At 30.6% G+C, this 24,485-nt stretch overlaps 1 protein-coding gene across 2 annotated transcripts in view; it reads right to left on the reverse strand.

Annotated features, from left to right (window-relative positions):
* The window catches only part of LOC130443217 (uncharacterized), a 167,543-nt gene extending 144,024 nt beyond the window's left edge, over positions 1-23,519 (reverse strand). For both annotated transcript variants that reach the window (XM_056777738.1, XM_056777735.1), the window contains exon 1: positions 23,307-23,519. The gene's annotated coding sequence lies outside the window, so the exon portion shown is untranslated. The remainder of the gene's footprint in view (positions 1-23,306) is intronic.
* Between the last annotated feature and the right edge of the window lie 966 nt (positions 23,520-24,485).

Genomic DNA, 24,485 nt, shown 5'->3' on the forward strand with positions numbered 1-24,485 from the left:
TTTAAAAAACACTAATATTTGTATCCAAGAACGGAATATGATGTGAAAAAGTACTACAGATCAAAAATCGAATGGGTATCAGCTAAGTTTATTTTCTAGGAAAATGAAGATGAAAACATGTGTGACAAATATATTCTGACACAAGAAAGAAAAGTATTTTGATTCCAATTTATGCCAAAGTAAAGAAAAACGTTTACAAAAATAAATTCAGCAAGCAAGTGAATCATTATTCAGATATTTCTGTATTATCCCAATTTGTTTTATTTTTAACTCAATAAATCGTATAGAAAATCCCATTCTCGAGAGAAAAAATTATTATTTGTATAATGAAACTTGTCTTTCAATTTTTTTCACAAATCTCTTAACCCTCCTTTCAAATTAACAGCGTTTTTTTCCACATTACAAAAATTCTTTTGTAGTAAATTAACAGATGTATTCTAGTACAGATTTGCCGTTCAACAACATTCGAATATACACTACCCGTCAAAGTAATGAAAAAATTAGTTTTCAATGTAACAACTTCGTTTTTTATGTTATTTTAAAGTTGGGAAGAGCAAGTAAGACACTTATTTTTGTCTTCCTTATCAAATAATTACTTTCAATACAATTTTTCTTTTTAATTATTTCAAATACTTCTTGCACAGCTTCGAGAAATGCTTGGGAGCTTTCTAATGCTGGAAGACGAATTTTCTGTTGATCTAGCGCTGGCCAGAACGCACAACATTTCTTCAAAATCTCTTCAACTCTTACCAGATTTCCTTCCTCCTTTCTCCAAAACATCCCCTAACAATCACCGAGCCTCCTCTTTGTTCTACAGTGGGGAATACACATGGATTTAATAATACTACTAATAACTTCTCTTAAACCCAGAAACCTCAAACTTTAACTCTCCAATTTTTTTATTCGCTAGCCCACTGGAGCCTCTTAATTTTATGTTGACGTCTTAGAGGAGGTTTGTTCCTGCTACCCTTCTAAAAAAAAACTCGCTTCTCTCAATCTTCTTTTCATGTCGAGGTACTGAAAGGCAGATCTCTATTTTCATTGATCGGAGCTGTTATCTTTGGGTCCGTGAGTCGTCAATCAATTCAATAAATGTTAATCTTCACCGGTTTTTCAAAACATCCCTGAAAATTTTCTATCGTCAAAGCTTCTGGTGGATGCATATTTTTCACGTATACGAACTTTAAAAAAAGATGTCTTGGTCCTAAAAGTATAAATCATAGCACGTTCTTACGTATCACGGGGTTAACTACGACTAAACTACAATCATAAACAACGAAGAAATGATTATGTGTTCGTATGAAGTAAACAAATAACGGCCACTATTATTTTTGGTTTATAAAACACCGTTTCGGCGTTCGCTATTTTTGATGTACAAATATATGTTTGTATCGAAAAAATCTATTTATAATACACTTATAAGAACTGTAAAACGTTAGGTAATTAAATTTAATGATTAGTATTTTAAACTTAGAAATCTAATTCATTCAAAATGCATTTACTTCCAATAGAAATTAGAATTTGGCACATTTATGAACATTTTGACAGTATAATCGAACAAGTTCAGTCATTAAATGTTAATCAATTCTGTTTAATGGTGAAATAACTGTATATTTATTTTCGTATTTGCAGTATACAAGCCGAATAACATACAGGGTGTTCCGGGACATGAAAATAATGCTGTGACATAAATTTCTCATACGACTCATACTTGTTGTTCATCTAGAAATTCTACTTGCATGGTATGCACCGAGAATTTTCAATAAATAATTACAATTTATGATAATTTTTATCAGAATATCTTTTAATGGCGAACGGTTTTCTTGGTATGTACAACGAGCTAAAAATCTACATATCTCCTAAACCATAAATTGTATCGAGTTAAGTAAGGAATACCTTTTTGTATAAGTTTGGCAGCTTTGAAGACACATAACTCAAAAATAAGGGGTCGTATGAGAATTTTGTTCTATGTCACAGTACTATTCTCAAGTTATCTACTAATCTAGTGCCAAGACACCCTGTATAATGGGCTAATTATTGAAGTGAATAACAGGAATGAAGTTGGAAGATATCCTGGTGAAGAAATGGATAATACGGACTATAGAAATAGGACAAAATGCTTTCTAAAATCAATTAGAATAGAATAATTTGAAACCACGGAAATTCGAACATGAAATTTATCATATAAAAACACCTAATGTTCGTTTTGTAAGCCATTCCATACAAAAAAAAACCACACATTGACGTATTTCAGACATTATCAGAAAATAACTTTCCCTACCGATCAATATATCAGCAATGCAGCTATTTTTTTATTCAATTGAGGAAAGATAAGGTAATATATTAATTCAATTTAATTTGATGATGATTAGAGACTGATAATGATGAGTTTCGTGTCCCACACATATACAAATTGGCACAGGATAAGCTTATATTATTATTATCATGAAAATTTGTGCACGAACTATCACAAATTTGAGCAGAATATTTCACGTCATCATGATTATATCGAAAGGTATTCCGAATAGGCGGAAATTTGGATAAATATAAAATAAGAATGCATTAAATCTGTAGCTCGATCATTTTTTTTTTAATAAAAATTCAACTTCCATATCCATAACACCCCAGGGTATTATATAGAAATGATAACAGCTCATATATCTTCACTTACGAGGAGTGGATAGTGTGATGAGATTCGTAACCTAAAGTTCGATATGACAACATGGTAATCACGTGACAGAAGGACACGCGATACATTTTTAGTATGAATTTGAACTTGATTGAGCCGGTAAATTGTACGAGGTCAATGGAAAACCATATTTGGAAGTGTGTTTCACATCAGCAGCTATTCTCAGGTATTTTCAAAAGAACTGGAGTTGATGTAAGATAGATTCCGCCTCAAAAAGCATTTCAATACCACAACTGATGAGATTCTCGACATAATACAAGATCTTATGTATTTAGATCTCCGGTTGATGATCATAACGAACTGAAATTGAGACACATTGGATTTTATCTAATAATCTAATAAACAAGTTAAATACCATGAATTGAGCCTTTTTTCTCCAAACTTTTGAACTTATATATAGAATTTCATTTGAGGACCGTTTAGCTGAAGGATATTCTGCTAACTAAAATATGAGTTTAGCAAGAACCGTCTCCAAAACTACGTGGCTTAATAGTGAATTAACTTTCAAATAAAAAATATTCTATACAACTGTATATCGATCTAACTGCATGGTGTTACAATCCTAGTTGAGCATCTTAATCAATTTGGTTATCTAGTAACTTCCATTCAATTTAGATGTCGATGTTTTTTACCATACAACACTTTTTGTATGACAACCGCCTACAGGATTTTCGACTTTTTTTACTATAGTTTCTTCTTCAAATTGTAGTGTCTTCTGTCGACTCATTTCTTTAGAGCGCCAGTTGATTATCATATTGACCTGAATTAGAGTCCAATTTTATTTTTGTCAACTAATTGCGAATAAAAAAGCTGCACAATCTACTGAACGAGTTTAGTGATTACAAAAACATGTTTGTGGCTACTAAAACTTCAACTACCATTAATTGAGCCTTCCCAAATTTTCTGTTTCTCCAAACTTTAAAACTTATCAATAAGAATCTCGTTTGAGGACTTTAAGAAACCTTTGAAGGATTATAACCGTTTAGCTGAAGAATAGTCTACTATCCAAAGTGGAATAGTGGAAGAACCGTCTCCAGCACTGCATGGCTTCGTAGTGAATTCAAGGACAACATTCTATCCATCTTTATATAGATCTAAATGCGTGATGTTACAACCCTAGTCAAGCATTTCAATCATTTTGGTTATCTCGCAACTTCCATTGATTTTAGATGTCGATGTTTTTTCCATACAAAACTTTTTGTATGTAAACCATGTACAGGATGTTCCATTTTTTACTTATAGTTTCTTCTTCAAATTATAGTGTCTTCTGTCGACTGAAAAACGAGAGCTCATGTATTTAGAGCACCAGTTGATGATCATAATGAATTGAATTTGAGTCAAATTTTATTTTAACAACTAATTGTGATTAAAAAAGCTGCACAATCTACTGAACGGGTTTAGTGATTACAAAAACATGTTTGTGGTTACTAAAACTTCAACTACCATTAATTGAGCCTTCTCAAATTTTCTGTTTCTCCAAACTTTAAAACTTATCATTAAGAATGTCATTTGATGACTTTAAGAAACCTTCGAAGGATTATAATCGTCTAGCTGAAGGATATCCTACTATCCACAATATGAATGGTGGGAAAATTCACTCTCAAGGACAACATTCTATCCCTCTGTATATCGGTCTAACTGCGTGGTGTTACAACCCTAGTCAAGCATCTCAATCATTTTGATTATATCGTAACTTCCATTGAATTTAGACGTCGATGTTTTTTCCATACAAGACCTTTTGTATGAAAATCGCCTACAGGATTTTCGACTTTTTTTACTATAGTTTCTTCTTCAAATTGTAGTGTTTTCTATCGTTTAAAAAACTTATTCTCTTCCTTATAAGCATCAGAATCGTTTTTTAATTGTATTTTCTAGCCCATTAGCAGGAATTTGTCATGTAAAAGATTGCCTGAGTTGAGGTATTTAATTGATTTTTGTAATTTATTGATTTCAGCTGTATTAGTACGAAAAATGCCAAACTTTTTGGGCATCATACAACTGAAATCAATAAATTACAAAAATCAATTAAATACCTCAACTCAGGCAAACTTTTACATGACAAATTCCTGCTAATGAGCTAGAAAATACAATTAAAAAACGATTTTGAAAATCTCTATACATTATAGAGAGAGATTTGATTGGATTGTGAAACTTACAAGTATTTTTATACTGTCCTACCCTCGTAGTAATAATTGATCTTTATTCATGTCAGTTGTAGAGATAACTTTTTTATATCTTTATTTTTGCCACTTATTGTATCAAGACAGAATAAACAGTTATAACTCTCTCTGATAGACATTTCGGTTAGTCCGGCTGGTAAACATTAATTTTGTTTCTATTGATTCTTAACCTTATATTCCCAACTTCTAAATCACCTGGCAAAACTTTCACTTATATATATTCTGTCGTTTTCGATAAGGTTAACAGATGCCGATAATATATATGGTCTTTCCCGATGGAATACCGAGGTTGGTCTTTCATATATATCATCCCGAAAGTGTCAACAGAACTTTAGAGAGAAAAAATTCACGCATTTTCCTCTTCACGCTGTTTTTTATATTTCTTTTCAGCCAGCTGGTATCTGTCGTCGTATTTTGATTGATTCGTCAACCGTTATCTGACGAAATTACCATTGAAATTCTGGATATTTATCACTAACAGAATCCATATTTACCACACTATTCAGAAATAAAATAATTACGTTATCTAACGTGCCAATCTTCAGAGATCAAATGTAGAGTCAATGGACAACATTTTAAAAATCTATTTAAGCAATTCATCATTAATTAAATATGTTTCATGTACTAAAAACTTCTAATTTAGTTAATTTTCATGGAATTACGATTGATTATCATATTTTCTTCGTGAAATCTAAAGAATAATGTCAAATATCGGCGCTGACTGTTTTTCTTTGATCCAGTATGTACAGAATATAAGAAGTTATACACAGTGGCCGATTTACAGATTCGCTGCTTTTGGTTATCTATCTTTTGCGCGTCTACTGATCTCTGAAATTCGATCAGAGACAATGTAAAGACATTTAAGTATTCATTTTACTACATACAATACTATTACAAATGTCTATTAAGCTAGTTTTTCTGTAAAAATTTCAAAACTTTTATCTCGTTAGCTGAAATAAAAAATTTTTGTACAAAATTTGCAGTCCTATGAAATTTGCCAGCTGGTAAATCCACCAATTGAAAAATGGCTTTATTTGAAAGTATATAATTAGATTTGGTAGTACGCGTTGTAAATGAAATGGCTGCTCATACACAACGTCTCTATCTCAACAATCTTAATTAAACCCAATTCATTTGGGGTTAAATCAAGGGTTAGGTGACAAGTAATGATACTTTATTTAAAATAAAGGATATTAAGGTATTATTTATGAAAACCACGCAACGTATTACGAAGTGAGATTGAATAAAAATAAAGAAATTCTTCATTAAATACCTAATTGAATTATTTTCATGTTTTATGACAGACAACTAAAATACTTATTAACAGTTTTCGACGTTTCTATATCATCACTGTGGTGATGAGTTAACATTTTTGTTGTGCTTTCACAATTTCATATGGTTTGAAACTGAAGTATATGTTAATGAGTTGTTAAATATCTATGTTCTAAGTCAGAAATTGCTAATACATCTAACTGCAGCAACTACAAACAGTCTTCGAAGTTTCCACATCACAACCGTGGACATACTTCAAGAATTTATGTTCTTTTTTCATAATTTTTATTAAGTTGAAACCAGAATTATTATTTGAGCGTTCTTAAAGATCCAGACATTGCGAATATTCAATCTCACTTAAGCAACTATCCACGTTAGCAGACGAGTTTAAACTTGCAGTTTTATATAGAGTTACTGTGAACATTTTGTGTTCTTGTTTGGCTTTCATTTATATCTTGAAACTAAAATTATTTTTAATTCCTTCTTCAGGGTCCATATTTCACTGTAGACATTGCGAATATATCTCACTTAAGCAATTTAAACTTCGATGTTTCTAAATCATCACCGTGGACACATTTTAAGATTTTATGTTATTATTTTTTCATGATTTTTTATAAGCTTATACCAAAGTTATTATTCAAGCAATCATCAAGATCCAGACATTGCGAATACATCTCACTTAAGCAATTAAGTTCGTTAGCAGTTGAATTCAAACTTACAAACAGTCTTCGATGTTTCTATATCATCACCGTGGACACATTTTAAGATTTTATGTTATTATTTTTTCATAATTTTTTATAAGCTTATACCAAAGTTATTATTCAAGCAATCATCAAGATCCAGACATTGCGAATACATCTCACTTAAGCAATTAAGTTCGTTAGCAGTTGAATTCAAACTTACAAACTGTCTTCGATGTTTCTATATCATCACCGTGGACACATTTTAAGATTTTATGTTATTATTTTTGCATAGTTTTTCATAAGCTGATACCAAAGTTATTATTCAAGCATTCATCAAGATCCAGACATTGCGAATACATCTCACTTAAGCAATTAAGTTCGTTAGCAGTTGAATTCAAACTTACAAACTGTCTTCGATGTTTCTATATCATCACCGTGGACACATTTTAAGATTCTATGTAATTATTTTTTCAAAGTTTTTTATAAGCTGATACCAAAGTTATTATTCAAGCAATTATCAAGATCCAGACATTGCGAATACATCTCACTTAAGCAATTAAGTACGTTAGCAGTTGAATTCAAACTTACAAACTGTCTTCGATGTTTCTATATCATCACCGTGGACACATTTTAAGATTCTATGTAATTATTTTTTCAAAGTTTTTTATAAGCTGATACCAAAGTTATTATTCAAGCAATCATCAAGATCCAGACATTGCGAATACATCTCACTTAAGCAATTAAGTTCGTTAGCAGTTGAATTCAAACTTACAAACTGTCTTCGATGTTTCTATATCATCACCGTGGACACATTTTAAGATTTTATGTTATTATTTTTGCATAGTTTTTCATAAGCTGATACCAAAGTTATTATTCAAGCATTCATCAAGATCCAGACATTGCGAATACATCTCACTTAAGCAATTAAGTTCGTTAGCAGTTGAATTCAAACTTACAAACTGTCTTCGATGTTTCTATATCATCACCGTGGACACATTTTAAGATTCTATGTAATTATTTTTTCAAAGTTTTTTATAAGCTGATACCAAAGTTATTATTCAAGCAATTATCAAGATCCAGACATTGCGAATACATCTCACTTAAGCAATTAAGTACGTTAGCAGTTGAATTCAAACTTACAAACAGTCTTCGATGTTTCTATATCATCACCGTGGACACATTTTAAGATTTTATGTTATTATTTTTTCATAATTTTTTATAAGCTTATACCAAAGTTATTATTCAAGCAATCATCAAGATCCAGACATTGCGAATACATCTCACTTAAGCAATTAAGTTCGTTAGCAGTTGAATTCAAACTTACAAACTGTCTTCGATGTTTCTATATCATCACCGTGGACACATTTTAAGATTTTATGTTATTATTTTTGCATAGTTTTTCATAAGCTGATACCAAAGTTATTATTCAAGCAATCATCAAGATCCAGACATTGCGAATACATCTTACTTAAACAATTAAGTTCGTTAGCAGTTGAATTCAAACTTACAAACTGTCTTCGATGTTTCTATATCATCACCGTGGACACATTTTAAGATTTTATGTTATTATTTTTGCATAGTTTTCCATAAGCTGATACCAAAGTTATTATTCAAGCATTCATCAAGATCCAGACATTGCGAATACATCTCACTTAAGCAATTAAGTTCGTTAGCAGTTGAATTCAAACTTACAAACTGTCTTCGATGTTTCTATATCATCACCGTGGACACATTTTAAGATTCTATGTAATTATTTTTTCAAAGTTTTTTATAAGCTGATACCAAAGTTATTATTCAAGCAATTATCAAGATCCAGACATTGCGAATACATCTCACTTAAGCAATTAAGTTCGTTAGCAGTTGAATTCAAACTTACAAACAGTCTTCGATGTTTCTATATCATCACCGTGGACACATTTTAAGATTTTATGTTATTATTTTTTCATAATTTTTTATAAGCTTATACCAAAGTTATTATTCAAGCAATCATCAAGATCCAGACATTGCGAATACATCTCACTTAAGCAATTAAGTTCGTTAGCAGTTGAATTCAAACTTACAAACTGTCTTCGATGTTTCTATATCATCACCGTGGACACATTTTAAGATTTTATGTTATTATTTTTGCATAGTTTGTCATAAGCTGATACCAAAGTTATTATTCAAGCAATCATCAAGATCCAGACATTGCGAATACATCTTACTTAAACAATTAAGTTCGTTAGCAGTTGAATTCAAACTTACAAACTGTCTTCGATGTTTCTATATCATCATCGTGGACACATTTTAAGATTTTATGTTATTATTTTTGCATAGTTTTCCATAAGCTGATACCAAAGTTATTATTCAAGCATTCATCAAGATCCAGACATTGCGAATACATCTCACTTAAGCAATTAAGTTCGTTAGCAGTTGAATTCAAACTTACAAACTGTCTTCGATGTTTCTATATCATCACCGTTGACACATTTTAAGATTCTATGTAATTATTTTTTCAAAGTTTTTTATAAGCTGATACCAAAGTTATTATTCAAGCAATTATCAAGATCCAGACATTGCGAATACATCTCACTTAAGCAATTAAGTTCGTTAGCAGTTGAATTCAAACTTACAAACAGTCTTCGATGTTTCTATATCATCACCGTGGACACATTTTAAGATTTTATGTTATTATTTTTTCATAATTTTTTATAAGCTTATACCAAAGTTATTATTCAAGCAATCATCAAGATCCAGACATTGCGAATACATCTCACTTAAGCAATTAAGTTCGTTAGCAGTTGAATTCAAACTTACAAACTGTCTTCGATGTTTCTATATCATCACCGTGGACACATTTTAAGATTTTATGTTATTATTTTTGCATAGTTTTTCATAAGCTGATACCAAAGTTATTATTCAAGCAATCATCAAGATCCAGACATTGCGAATACATCTTACTTAAACAATTAAGTTCGTTAGCAGTTGAATTCAAACTTACAAACTGTCTTCGATGTTTCTATATCATCACCGTGGACACATTTTAAGATTTTATGTTATTATTTTTGCATAGTTTTCCATAAGCTGATACCAAAGTTATTATTCAAGCATTCATCAAGATCCAGACATTGCGAATACATCTCACTTAAGCAATTAAGTTCGTTAGCAGTTGAATTCAAACTTACAAACTGTCTTCGATGTTTCTATATCATCACCGTGGACACATTTTAAGATTCTATGTAATTATTTTTTCAAAGTTTTTTATAAGCTGATACCAAAGTTATTATTCAAGCAATTATCAAGATCCAGACATTGCGAATACATCTCACTTAAGCAATTAAGTTCGTTAGCAGTTGAATTCAAACTTACAAACTGTCTTCGATGTTTCTATATCATCACCGTGGACACATTTTAAGATTTTATGTTATTATTTTTGCATAGTTTTTCATAAGCTGATACCAAAGTTATTATTCAAGCAATCATCAAGATCCAGACATTGCGAATACATCTTACTTAAACAATTAAGTTCGTTAGCAGTTGAATTCAAACTTACAAACTGTCTTCGATGTTTCTATATCATCACCGTGGACACATTTTAAGATTTTATGTTATTATTTTTGCATAGTTTTTCATAAGCTGATACCAAAGTTATTATTCAAGCAATCATCAAGATCCAGACATTGCGAATACATCTTACTTAAACAATTAAGTTCGTTAGCAGTTGAATTCAAACTTACAAACTGTCTTCGATGTTTCTATATCATCACCGTGGACACATTTTAAGATTTTATGTTATTATTTTTGCATAGTTTTCCATAAGCTGATACCAAAGTTATTATTCAAGCATTCATCAAGATCCAGACATTGCGAATACATCTCACTTAAGCAATTAAGTTCGTTAGCAGTTGAATTCAAACTTACAAACTGTCTTCGATGTTTCTATATCATCACCGTGGACACATTTTAAGATTTTATGTAATTATTTTTTCAAAGTTTTTTATAAGCTGATACCAAAGTTATTATTCAAGCAATCATCAAGATCCAGACATTGCGAATACATCTCACTTAAGCAATTAAGTTCGTTAGCAGTTGAATTCAAACTTACAAACTGTCTTCGATGTTTCTATATCATCACCGTGGACACATTTTAAGATTTTATGTTATTATTTTTGCATAGTTTTTTATAAGCTGATACCAAAGTTATTATTCAAGCATTCATCAAGATCCAGACATTGCGAATACATCTCACTTAAACAATTAAGTTCGTTAGCAGTTGAATTCAAACTTACAAACTGTCTTCGATGTTTCTATATCATCACCGTGGACACATTTTAAGATTTTATGTAATTATTTTTTCAAAGTTTTTTATAAGCTGATACCAAAGTTATTATTCAAGCAATCATCAAGATCCAGACATTGCGAATACATCTCACTTAAAGAATTAAGTTCGTTAGCAGTTGAATTCAAACTTACAAACTGTCTTCGATGTTTCTATATCATCACCGTGGACACATTTTAAGATTTTATGTTATTATTTTTGCATAGTTTTTTATAAGCTGATACCAAAGTTATTATTCAAGCAATCATCAAGATCCAGACATTGCGAATACATCTCACTTAAACAATTAAGTTCGTTAGCAGTTGAATTCAAACTTACAAACTGTCTTCGATGTTTCTATATCATCACCGTGGACACATTTTAAGATTTTATGTTATTATTTTTGCATAGTTTTTCATAAGCTGATACCAAAGTTATTATTCAAGCAATCATCAAGATCCAGACATTGCGAATACATCTCACTTAAGCAATTAAGTTCGTTAGCAGTTGAATTCAAACTTACAAACTGTCTTCGATGTTTCTATATCATCACCGTGGACACATTTTAAAATTTTATGTTATTATTTTTGCATAGTTTTTCATAAGCTGATACCAAAGTTATTATTCAAGCATTCATCAAGATCCAGACATTGCGAATACATCTCACTTAAGCAATTAAGTTCGTTAGCAGTTGAATTCAAACTTACAAACTGTCTTCGATGTTTCTATATCATCACCGTGGACACATTTTAAGATTTTATGTAATTATTTTTTCAAAGTTTTTTATAAGCTGATACCAAAGTTATTATTCAAGCAATCATCAAGATCCAGACATTGCGAATACATCTTACTTAAGCAATTAAGTTCGTTAGCAGTTGAATTCAAACTTACAAACTGTCTTCGATGTTTCTATATCATCACCGTGGACACATTTTAAAATTTTATGTTATTATTTTTGCATAGTTTTTCATAAGCTGATACCAAAGTTATTATTCAAGCAATCATCAAGATCCAGACATTGCGAATACATCTTACTTAAACAATTAAGTTCGTTAGCAGTTGAATTCAAACTTACAAACTGTCTTCGATGTTTCTATATCATCACCGTGGACACATTTTAAGATTTTATGTTATTATTTTTGCATAGTTTTTCATAAGCTGATACCAAAGTTATTATTCAAGCAATCATCAAGATCCAGACATTGCGAATACATCTCACTTAAGCAATTAAGTTCGTTAGCAGTTGAATTCAAACTTACAAACTGTCTTCGATGTTTCTATATCATCACCGTGGACACATTTTAAAATTTTATGTTATTATTTTTGCATAGTTTTTCATAAGCTGATACCAAAGTTATTATTCAAGCATTCATCAAGATCCAGACATTGCGAATACATCTCACTTAAGCAATTAAGTTCGTTAGCAGTTGAATTCAAACTTACAAACTGTCTTCGATGTTTCTATATCATCACCGTGGACACATTTTAAGATTTTATGTAATTATTTTTTCAAAGTTTTTTATAAGCTGATACCAAAGTTATTATTCAAGCAATCATCAAGATCCAGACATTGCGAATACATCTTACTTAAACAATTAAGTTCGTTAGCAGTTGAATTCAAACTTACAAACTGTCTTCGATGTTTCTATATCATCACCGTGGACACATTTTAAGATTTTATGTTATTATTTTTGCATAGTTTTTCATAAGCTGATACCAAAGTTATTATTCAAGCAATCATCAAGATCCAGACATTGCGAATACATCTTACTTAAACAATTAAGTTCGTTAGCAGTTGAATTCAAACTTACAAACTGTCTTCGATGTTTCTATATCATCACCGTGGACACATTTGAAGATTTTATGTTATTATTTTTTCATAGTTTTCCATAAGCTGATACCAAAGTTATTATTCAAGCATTCATCAAGATCCAGACATTGCGAATACATCTCACTTAAGCAATTAAGTTCGTTAGCAGTTGAATTCAAACTTACAAACTGTCTTCGATGTTTCTATATCATCACCGTGGACACATTTTAAGATTTTATGTTATTATTTTTGCATAGTTTTTTATAAGCTGATACCAAAGTTATTATTCAAGCAATCATCAAGATCCAGACATTGCGAATACATCTCACTTAAACAATTAAGTTCGTTAGCAGTTGAATTCAAACTTACAAACTGTCTTCGATGTTTCTATATCATCACCGTGGACACATTTTAAGATTTTATGTTATTATTTTTGCATAGTTTTTCATAAGCTGATACCAAAGTTATTATTCAAGCAATCATCAAGATCCAGACATTGCGAATACATCTCACTTAAGCAATTAAGTTCGTTAGCAGTTGAATTCAAACTTACAAACTGTCTTCGATGTTTCTATATCATCACCGTGGACACATTTTAAAATTTTATGTTATTATTTTTGCATAGTTTTTCATAAGCTGATACCAAAGTTATTATTCAAGCATTCATCAAGATCCAGACATTGCGAATACATCTCACTTAAGCAATTAAGTTCGTTAGCAGTTGAATTCAAACTTACAAACTGTCTTCGATGTTTCTATATCATCACCGTGGACACATTTTAAGATTTTATGTTATTATTTTTTCATAGTTTTCCATAAGCTGATACCAAAGTTATTATTCAAGCATTCATCAAGATCCAGACATTGCGAATACATCTCACTTAAGCAATTAAGTTCGTTAGCAGTTGAATTCAAACTTACAAACTGTCTTCGATGTTTCTATATCATCACCGTGGACACATTTTAAAATTTTATGTTATTATTTTTGCATAGTTTTTCATAAGCTGATACCAAAGTTATTATTCAAGCAATCATCAAGATCCAGACATTGCGAATACATCTTACTTAAACAATTAAGTTCGTTAGCAGTTGAATTCAAACTTACAAACTGTCTTCGATGTTTCTATATCATCACCGTGGACACATTTGAAGATTTTATGTTATTATTTTTTCATAGTTTTCCATAAGCTGATACCAAAGTTATTATTCAAGCAATCATCAAGATCCAGACATTGCGAATACATCTCACTTAAACAATTAAGTTCGTTAGCAGTTGAATTCAAACTTACAAACTGTCTTCGATGTTTCTATATCATCACCGTGGACACATTTTAAGATTTTATGTTATTATTTTTGCATAGTTTTTCATAAGCTGATACCAAAGTTATTATTCAAGCAATCATCAAGATCCAGACATTGCGAATACATCTTACTTAAACAATTAAGTTCGTTAGCAGTTGAATTCAAACTTACAAACTGTCTTCGATGTTTCTATATCATCACCGTGGACACATTTTAAGATTTTATGTTATTATTTTTGCATAGTTTTCCATAAGCTGATACCAAAGTTATTATTCAAGCATTCATCAAGATCCAGACATTGCGAATACATCTCACTTAAGCAATTAAGTTCGTTAGCAGTTGAATTCAAACTTACAAACTGTCTTCGATGTTTCTATATCATCACCGTGGACACATTTTAAGATTTTATGTTATTATTTTTGCATAGTTTTTCATAAGCTGATACCAAAGTTATTATTCAAGCAATCATCAAGATCCAGACATTGCGAATACATCTTACTTAAACAAATAAGTTCGTTAGCAGTTGAATTCAAATTTACAAACTGTCTTCGATGTTTCTATATCATCACCGTGGACACATTTGAAGATTTTATGTTATTATTTTTTCATAGTTTTCCATAAGCTGATACCAAAGTTATTATTCAAGCAATCATCAAGATCCAGACATTGCGAATACATCTCACTTAAGCAATTAAGTTCGTTAGCAGTTGAATTCAAGCTTACAAACTGTCTTCGATGTTTCTATATCATCACCGTGGACACATTTTAAGATTTTATGTTATTATTTTTGCATAGTTTTTCATAAGCTGATACCAAAGTTATTATTCAAGCAATCATCAAGATCCAGACATTGCGAATACATCTTACTTAAACAATTAAGTTCGTTAGCAGTTGAATTCAAACTTACAAACTGTCTTCGATGTTTCTATATCATCACCGTGGACACATTTGAAGATTTTATGTTATTATTTTTTCATAGTTTTCCATAAGCTGATACCAAAGTTATTATTCAAGCATTCATCAAGATCCAGACATTGCGAATACATCTCACTTAAGCAATTAAGTTCGTTAGCAGTTGAATTTAAACTTACAAACTGTCTTCGATGTTTCTATATCGTCACCGTGGACACATTTTAAGATTTTATGTAATTATTTTTTCAAAGTTTTTTATAAGCTGATACCAAAGTTATTATTCAAGCAATCATCAAGATCCAGACATTGCGAATACATCTCACTTAAACAATTAAGTTCGTTAGCAGTTGAATTCAAACTTACAAACTGTCTTCGATGTTTCTATATCATCACCGTGGACACATTTTAAGATTTTATGTAATTATTTTTTCAAAGTTTTTTATAAGCTGATACCAAAGTTATTATTCAAGCAATCATCAAGATCCAGACATTGCGAATACATCTCACTTAAACAATTAAGTTCGTTAGCAGTTGAATTCAAACTTACAAACTGTCTTCGATGTTTCTATATCATCACCGTGGACACATTTGAAGATTTTATGTTATTATTTTTTCATAGTTTTCCATAAGCTGATACCAAAGTTATTATTCAAGCAATCATCAAGATACAGACATTGCGAATACATCTCACTTAAACAATTAAGTTCGTTAGCAGTTGAATTCAAACTTACAAACTGTCTTCGATGTTTCTATATCATCACCGTGGACACATTTTAAGATTTTATGTAATTATTTTTTCAAAGTTTTTTATAAGCTGATACCAAAGTTATTATTCAAGCAATCATCAAGATCCAGACATTGCGAATACATCTCACTTAAACAATTAAGTTCGTTAGCAGTTGAATTCAAACTTACAAACTGTCTTCGATGTTTCTATATCATCACCGTGGACACATTTTAAGATTTTATGTAATTATTTTTTCAAAGTTTTTTATAAGCTGATACCAAAGTTATTATTCAAGCAATCATCAAGATCCAGACATTGCGAATACATCTCACTTAAACAATTAAGTTCGTTAGCAGTTGAATTCAAACTTACAAACTGTCTTCGATGTTTCTATATCATCACCGTGGACACATTTGAAGATTTTATGTTATTATTTTTTCATAGTTTTCCATAAGCTGATACCAAAGTTATTATTCAAGCAATCATCAAGATACAGACATTGCGAATACATCTCACTTAAACAATTAAGTTCGTTAGCAGTTGAATTCAAACTTACAAACTGTCTTCGATGTTTCTATATCATCACCGTGGACACATTTTAAGATTTTATGTAATTATTTTTTCAAAGTTTTTTATAAGCTGATACCAAAGTTATTATTCAAGCAATCATCAAGATCCAGACATTGCGAATACATCTCACTTAAGCAATTAAGTTCGTTAGCAGTTGAATTCAAACTTACAAACTGTCTTGAGGATTTTCTGATGCTTTTTGACACTTTTTTATAGTTTGGAACCAATATGAATGTTAATGCGTTCTATTACAACAAATATTCCTAATAAATCTCACTAAGTCAATTACATTCGCAAACTAGTTCAAATTTTTCTCAAAATAGAAGGATCTTAAGTAAATAATCGTATGAAAATTCATTTCTTTCATCATATTTACTTCGTATTTTGTACAAATATTAAGTTCAAAACTCTTTTTTAAGTTTATTCTAATTTGAAAGTGACACTTTTTGAATAACATATTGTTATATTTTATAGATATAATTCAAACATAATATAGACCATACAGACCCAAAATATTTTGTTAAAGGACAATTATAAGTAATTATAAACAGTTAGATTTTCCGATTGATATTGTTAAGACATACCTTCAAAACTGTTCTCTAAATAAAAGAAAATCCTCCAAGAATTGAAGTCTTTAATTACTTATCAAACCATAACTGAAAATCAGTCTTTTAGTTTCATAATATGAAACTAGAAATATTAAGGTACTAAAATTCGTTATTGAATCTAATCATCAAAATGACAATTTTTGTTGGGTAAAACCAAAAATTCCTGAAGTTATTCGATTGCGTGATACTGTATCTAAAATATTACAGCAAACGCTATTCAATTGTTCCATTCATACGTAAACGACGGTTTCCCTCTACGAAACACGAACAAGTTGTCGTCGGAAAGTCAATAGTGAGAAGTAGACTTGATTAAGGGGAGGATTATTATTCGAAAGATGGATTCTTCAAGCATTGTTAACACTGTTTGATATGAAATCATAAAGACACCAAGAATTTGAGCTATGAAAATAGAACTTCCGATTTCTATTGTGTTGTACATTTTTTGGAAACAATATGAAAACTAATTGATTTATTTCTTGAAAAAACCTAACAAAGAAGAAAACTTGTTCCATTAACGAAATAAACGTTTTATTTCGATTGACAATGAATAATACACTAGCTTCACACACTATTCTCAATTAATATAGCCTTTTCCGATTACTTTCTGTTCCCAAAATTGAAAAAATAGCTTACCGGAAACCTTTTTAGATAAATGAATAGGTATTGACCAAAAACTAATTTTCTGGTTTAGAAATTATTTTTTTCTCTTTAGTTGATGTACATGGTCGCAAATCGGATCTAATTTCCCCATTTTCACACTATAATAACTAATAATTCTTCAACATACCCTTCATCGTAATTTTTCCTCAATGTCAGCAAGTTTTTCCCAGATTTAACGAAATGCATAGCAGAATAAACCACGAAGTACGAAGATTTTTCATTATTACAACTTTAACTTTGCTAAATTTTCATAATCAAAGATGTTTCTGAGTCATATTTTAGCATATCATATCATAGCTTTCTTACCAATTTTGATTTGGTTGATTTTGATATTTTTTCAAATATAATTTTTATTATGAAATAATACAAGCTTTCGTTGATAGTTTTATAACATTATATTTGAAGAATTTAATGTTTTCTCCAACTTGAATTCGATAGATAATAAACAGTTTCAGCTAGGGAAAACTTTTGCTATATTACTTTTTCTACATCTATTAAAATCTAATATTGTTCTCCCTTGTATAACAACAAACTGTTTATCTAATATTAATCATATCGATTGTGAATTGTAGAAAAACCAACCTCCAAACCTCCCTCCCATACTTATCGATTTGTGTACAAACAAAATGTCTTTCAGTTCATTTCTCGCTCGCAGCTACAATGAACTCCAAGGATTTCGAACAATTCTCATATAAACCTCGGTTGAAATTGCAGTTCGTTAATTAGATCATTATTCCCGCATATTCAAATGTGGAAATATGAACCTATCAGAAGACGTAGAATAAAGGGAATGAAACTAAATATCTGTGAATATAATTAGAATTGAACAAAATAATAGACATAGACGTTTGTGAAATCTCATAGGAAAAAATGATTGATTTAGCTGTTCCCAAATAAATACAGCAAACGCCGTTTTATGCGTTTGATTTAAGATGGAGAAGGGACAGGAAAATACGGAGGAAATAGGTAAATGAATGATAAAGAAAGGGCAAAAGGAAAAATGAGAAGATGATGAAGATACGCAATCCTATGAGCTGCATACGAAAGAAAAAAATTGAAGCTAAGAAACGGTTAAAATTAACTTAAGTTTTTGATATACGAACATTTAGATTATTCCCAGATGGTAAAGATATTCGTAAAAATAAGAGGGTGGTTTAATTGGTAAGAAATCGTATACGAATCTGAGATAATATCCAACTTTAAGAAAATCACAAACAGACGTTTATATAGCTATGTCATCCGCAACATTGTGAAGAAAAAAATTAAATTCTCAAGGATTGCGTTACATGAAAACGATGATAAAACAAGAACTGGAATTTTATACTACAAAATTTGTATTTAATAATTGTGTGATGTCATTATTTCTATATTGAAAAGTGTGACATGTATTACATCACACACTAAGTCGTATGACTGACATACAGATGGCGTTGCCATTGTCAAATCCATATGACGTTTATGTAGTATAATAGCCAAAAAACTATGTGTGAAATTTCATGACATTTTGTTAGTCACAAAAAAGTTACAGCCATTTAATTGAAGGTACTTCCGTTATTTTCAAAACAATGGATTCAAGACAATTTCTTGTGTTAATTTATCATTGCTTCTTGATGAAAAAAAAACTGTCAAGCTCAGCAATAGCTTAAAAAGTGTCTAGACTCTGTTCCATGGGAAAAATTATTTGTTATTGGTTTGCTGAATTTAAACGTGGTCGTACAGACGCCTATGATGGTATACGTTCTGGTTGTCCAATTGAGGTGGTTACAGAAAAAGCATGAATATTTGACCATGAGTGAGATTTTTGTGGGTGCCGTGTTTATTAACAGTCGATCAAAAACAACAATGTGATGATGATTCATAGCAGTGTTTGGCGTTGTTGACACGTAATAAATCAGATTTTTTGCGTCGATATGTGACAATGGATGAAAAATGGATACATCGATCTACTCCGGAATCGAAACGATCATCGTCTGTGTCTGTGAACCACGTCCTAATCATCCAAAGGGACAACAGTCAGCTGGGAAGGTTATGGTGTCAGTATTTTAGGATGCGCATTGAATATTGTTTATCGACTATCTTCAAAAGTGTTAAACAATCAATAGCGAATACTACATAGAGTTGTTGCATCGATTGAATACAAAAATGAAAGAAAAACGGCCTCATATGTCGTGTGTTTCACCAAGACAATGTACTGATTCATAAGTCGATGCCAACGATGATTGAATTGAACGAAGTACACTTCGAATTGCTTCCTAAACCACCGTATAGACTAGATCTGACCCACAGTGACTACTGGTTATTCGCTGATCTCAAAAAAACGCTCGCTGGTAAGGAATTCAGCCCAAATTGCTGAAACTGAAACCTATTTAGAGGCAAAAGACAAATTCTTCCACAAGCACAGCATTAAGAAGCTAGTGAAGCATTGGAATGATTGTATTGCTCTTGAAGGAGATTATGAATCGATTTTTAGGAAAAGAAAATGTGTTTTCTTAGTTAGTCACTCATTGAGTGATCATTACTATTGAAATTAAGTGTACCATTGTTCTACAGATATTATAATTTCCTTATCGCTTCCATATATTCAAAACGAAGTGACAAATATTCGTATATAAGTGAAAAATAATTCCTCACTGATTCAAGTCAACGATGAATTGTTCCATGTCTAATTTAACGTTTAAATTAGGTAATGCGTAATATCTACTCAGGCCATAAAATCAATGTTTTTCATATTGTGTGTGTGTGTTTGTAAGAAAGAATAAGGCTTGAAAGCAAATCCATCACCCACAGAATATTTCAATTAATGATACAATTTACTAATAGATCCAAAGTATGTCAGTTATCTATGCTTAAAAGATGTGTGAGGTTTAACAGGTTACTATAAAAAATTGTCTGTTTTATGAAATTGATTGCTGCATCCGAAGAAAATGTTAGCATAAGAATTATCATCATTATCCAAATAATAGATAATAGATGAGTAAAATTAGAAGCCTACAGAATCAAATACATTTCGATGCAAATTAAATCAAGTTTAAACGTAAAGTAACGTCGTTATGATGGAGAGATCTCATGTTAACTTTTGAAAATTAATCATACTTGTTTGGGATACATAAGGTAATCAATCTTCCATCTAGGTGGTAGAGCTCTCGGTGGTAAGCGAAAATAACTATTTTATCAAAATTGTGACAGTGAATAAACATATGAGAGTTGTTGGAATTAAACGTCTTTTTGTAGTGAATAAAGATCTCATTACTCAACAGACGAATACATAATGTTAACCACAACTAACTAATGACACATTTCGTATTCTTAGAAAATTAAAATTGACATTTATAAGAATATTTATTTGTTTATTTATTAGAAGATAAAATCATATTCATTTTGTTATTAACAACCCAGATATTAGTTCTTGGTGATTTGTGATTGGTGTGATATTAACATTTCCTCATCTTTCACTAAAAAACTTAACCCCAAAAAGGTGTGTAACATCAAAGTTCTTGGTGTTACATTTGTTAGTAGAATTTAAGATTGTTGAGCATATTAATTTTTCTCTTGATAAAGCCTGTAAAATCTTGGTTTTATATTGACAAATTCTAGGTATTTCCCCGAAGTTAAATAATATGGAATCTTTAATCCTAAATTTAAATATGTCTTCACCAAGCTACCAAACTCATATCAGCAAAATAACAATTATTTATGTACCAAGACCAGACGAGTGTCCGTTATTTGTTTACTTTATACGAGCTCATGCTTATATTTTGTTGGCGAGTGCGACAAGTTGAAACTTGAATGAAGCGGTTTATTTGTATTCTTTATGTTTATGATTGTAGTTTAGTCCTGTGAACGGAAACGTAGTGTGTTCAATACTTTTAAGACTAAACGCCGCTTAATACGCCAATACAACGTGCAATGCAATGCAAAAAGCGATATTCCTTGATCAAAAGCATGCGCGGATGAAGTTTAGCTGATTGTCCCATGCAACATCTCGCACTTGAAATTTTATCGATTTGGTGCGACTTTTATTGCGTGTAAGTTGCAATTTTAGAGAGAAATGAGTTTCTTCATCCATTCTCAACTAATTTTTTTGTTTTCCCGTCTAATTATCTAGCTAAACTGTCCATCTGACTCCAAAAAAACGCAGCAACAGATATAATTATTGCCGTTAATGCACTTAAGTTTACTTAACTTAGATTTGTTATTTTCATGGTTGAAATCTCTACAAAATATTGAATATATTTTGAGATTAGGAAATTGTTTACTTTTACTTTTGGAATTTTGATTAGTGACACCCAGACGTCTCGTGGACCACAATATGAAACAATATGCGTTCACCAGGAGCACCAGATTGCCGTGGGCTGAATAACATAAAAATGGAACCTATGAAAAGTAAGAAAGAGTGGTATTGAATGATGAGTCAAAATTTGAGGTTAGGTTAAAGAAAAGAATGTTTGTACGCAGATCAAGAAAAGAACGGATGCTACTTCCATGCTTAATCTCGACTGTAAAACACGGCAAAGGTTCGGTGATGGTTTGAGGATGTTTTAAGTGCCTGAAGACCTGATAAAAATTGAAGGAATTTTGAAGAACGAAGCCTAAATAGATATTTACGGAAAATGCAGTCTGAGTAGCAATAAATTATCTTTCATCATGACAACGGCCACAAGCATTATTTGAAGCAGTGCAAATAATATTTGAAAGAATTGGAAATAAAGAATGTAGTGAAAGTAAAGATTCACACGACCTGTACCCGATTAAGTTGGACAGAAATTTTAGAAAAAAATGTTTTACTTTAGGGTTGGCAAAAAATTTTGATCGGTACTATATGTAATTCAAATCTACTACAAGTAACATCTCGAAAAATTGTGACAAAGCTAATCTTGATGATTTAGCGACTAGACGTACGTACTTAATACTTATTAATTAATTGTTAAAATTTATCAACAAAATTGCGTGTCTAGAATTGCTAGGTCTTCTAAGAATACATATTTGTTGGGTTACGATTCGGTTGTATTCTTTATTCTATTTTTCAGTAGTTTTCACCTTCATATTATAGAACCAATCGATATCATTGTCATATGCAGAACTATTTGTCGCACTAAGTCTAGTACGATAAAAAAAAATTTCTCTTTATTTGTATTCGGCAGAATCAACATTCAACAATTATCTAAAATAGTTATTTTCGTATCTTCCTGTTTACTATATGATTCACAATTTATCTAAATATACTATTTGACTCAAATTGTTCAATTTTTAACTGTTTTATATATGTTTTTACACCTATTAGTTGACCCTTGAGCTACGGGGTGATGTAAATAAATATTTGAAGAAAACATTCAAAACATTCTTGTGTATATTAGCCTAAAAATAAATTGAAGAGATATTTCTCTAAATACGACAACTTTTCAATAGCATACCTGGTATTAATAACAAACAGAATGAAGTAAATTAATATCCAGACAGAAATATTTTGTTGAAATTTATCTTTATTAACTTTGAAATAAATTTGATCAACTGTGACTACATTTTATAATTCAATTTATTAGTTATATAATTAATGAAGTATTCTTACTGCATAATTTTTATAAAAACTAATTATTACCTTACTCAACTTCTCAGGAAGTTTGAATAATACATAACTAACACAAAAGAACTAATCGTATTCGAACTGATTTTTTCCGATCGTAATTTACCGATTGGTTGGTTAATCCTTCTCAAAGTGCTTTTTCATCATGACAATTTCAGTTTTTATTATATTTGGCAAATATTCGGCAGAAATATATGACCTATTATTCACGAGCGCCGCGGCGGAACTGGTCGGTCTTACAGGTACGTAGCGTGATAGCGTCGACGCCGTGTAATATGCATCGCGACGATTCAATTGAAAAAGTAAAATTATTGTGGATGTAACGCTGCGGACCTTTTACAAATTATTACGATATTTTTAGGTTTTAGGTTATAGTTTTAATAAGAAATGATAAGCTTTGATATATCTGAAATTAGGACAAGTAAGTTTAGACCAGTTGTAAAACCAAAAAACTGAAACTACGGCTTATTTTTTTAATGTTATTAGTACTAGTTTTGTTAACATGTTCGAACTTTGCAATATTGGGAAAACTGGGAATTTTTTTTGTATGTAAGTCTTGCACAACTATTTATATAAACGGATAAACTGATTTAAAGGAATTTTTTGTGTCTATTCCGGAGGATTTGAGAATTATTTAGATGCAAAATTTGCTCCAATGCATAATTATTTATTTATAAATTGTTATTGTAGCTGATCTTCGAATTTTTTACATCGGATCAACAATTATCCTAACCTAAAAATCTATTTGTGTATCTAATTGATTTTTAGCACATTATTAGACATCTTTTTTTAATTTAAAATGAAATAAAGGAAAAAAATATAAATTTACACATTATTTATTTAAAATTCGATAAAATAAATCTCTTCAATTCTGTTTCTTAGGAGTCAATTATCCTGTAGAGTTTTTGAATTCACTGGATTTACTAGAAAGCCATCACATAATTTGATATTGAAGATTGGCTCACCTATAATTTTGCTTCGAAATTTGAACGCTCTGAAATTGTTTAATGGTACGCGATTAGTCATAAAAAAATCATGGGTAACATTCTTGAATCCACTATTTCAAGGTGAAGTTGTACTTTCACCACGGATCCCAAGGATTCCTTCAGATTCACCTATACCAATCAATAGTTCACAATTTCCAATTCGCTTGTCATTTTCTATGTCTTAAGTCACAAGGTCAAACAATGAAAA

The sequence above is a fragment of the Diorhabda sublineata genome, chromosome 4 (genome assembly GCF_026230105.1).
Source record: "Diorhabda sublineata isolate icDioSubl1.1 chromosome 4, icDioSubl1.1, whole genome shotgun sequence".
Lineage (NCBI taxonomy): Eukaryota > Metazoa > Arthropoda > Insecta > Coleoptera > Chrysomelidae > Diorhabda > Diorhabda sublineata.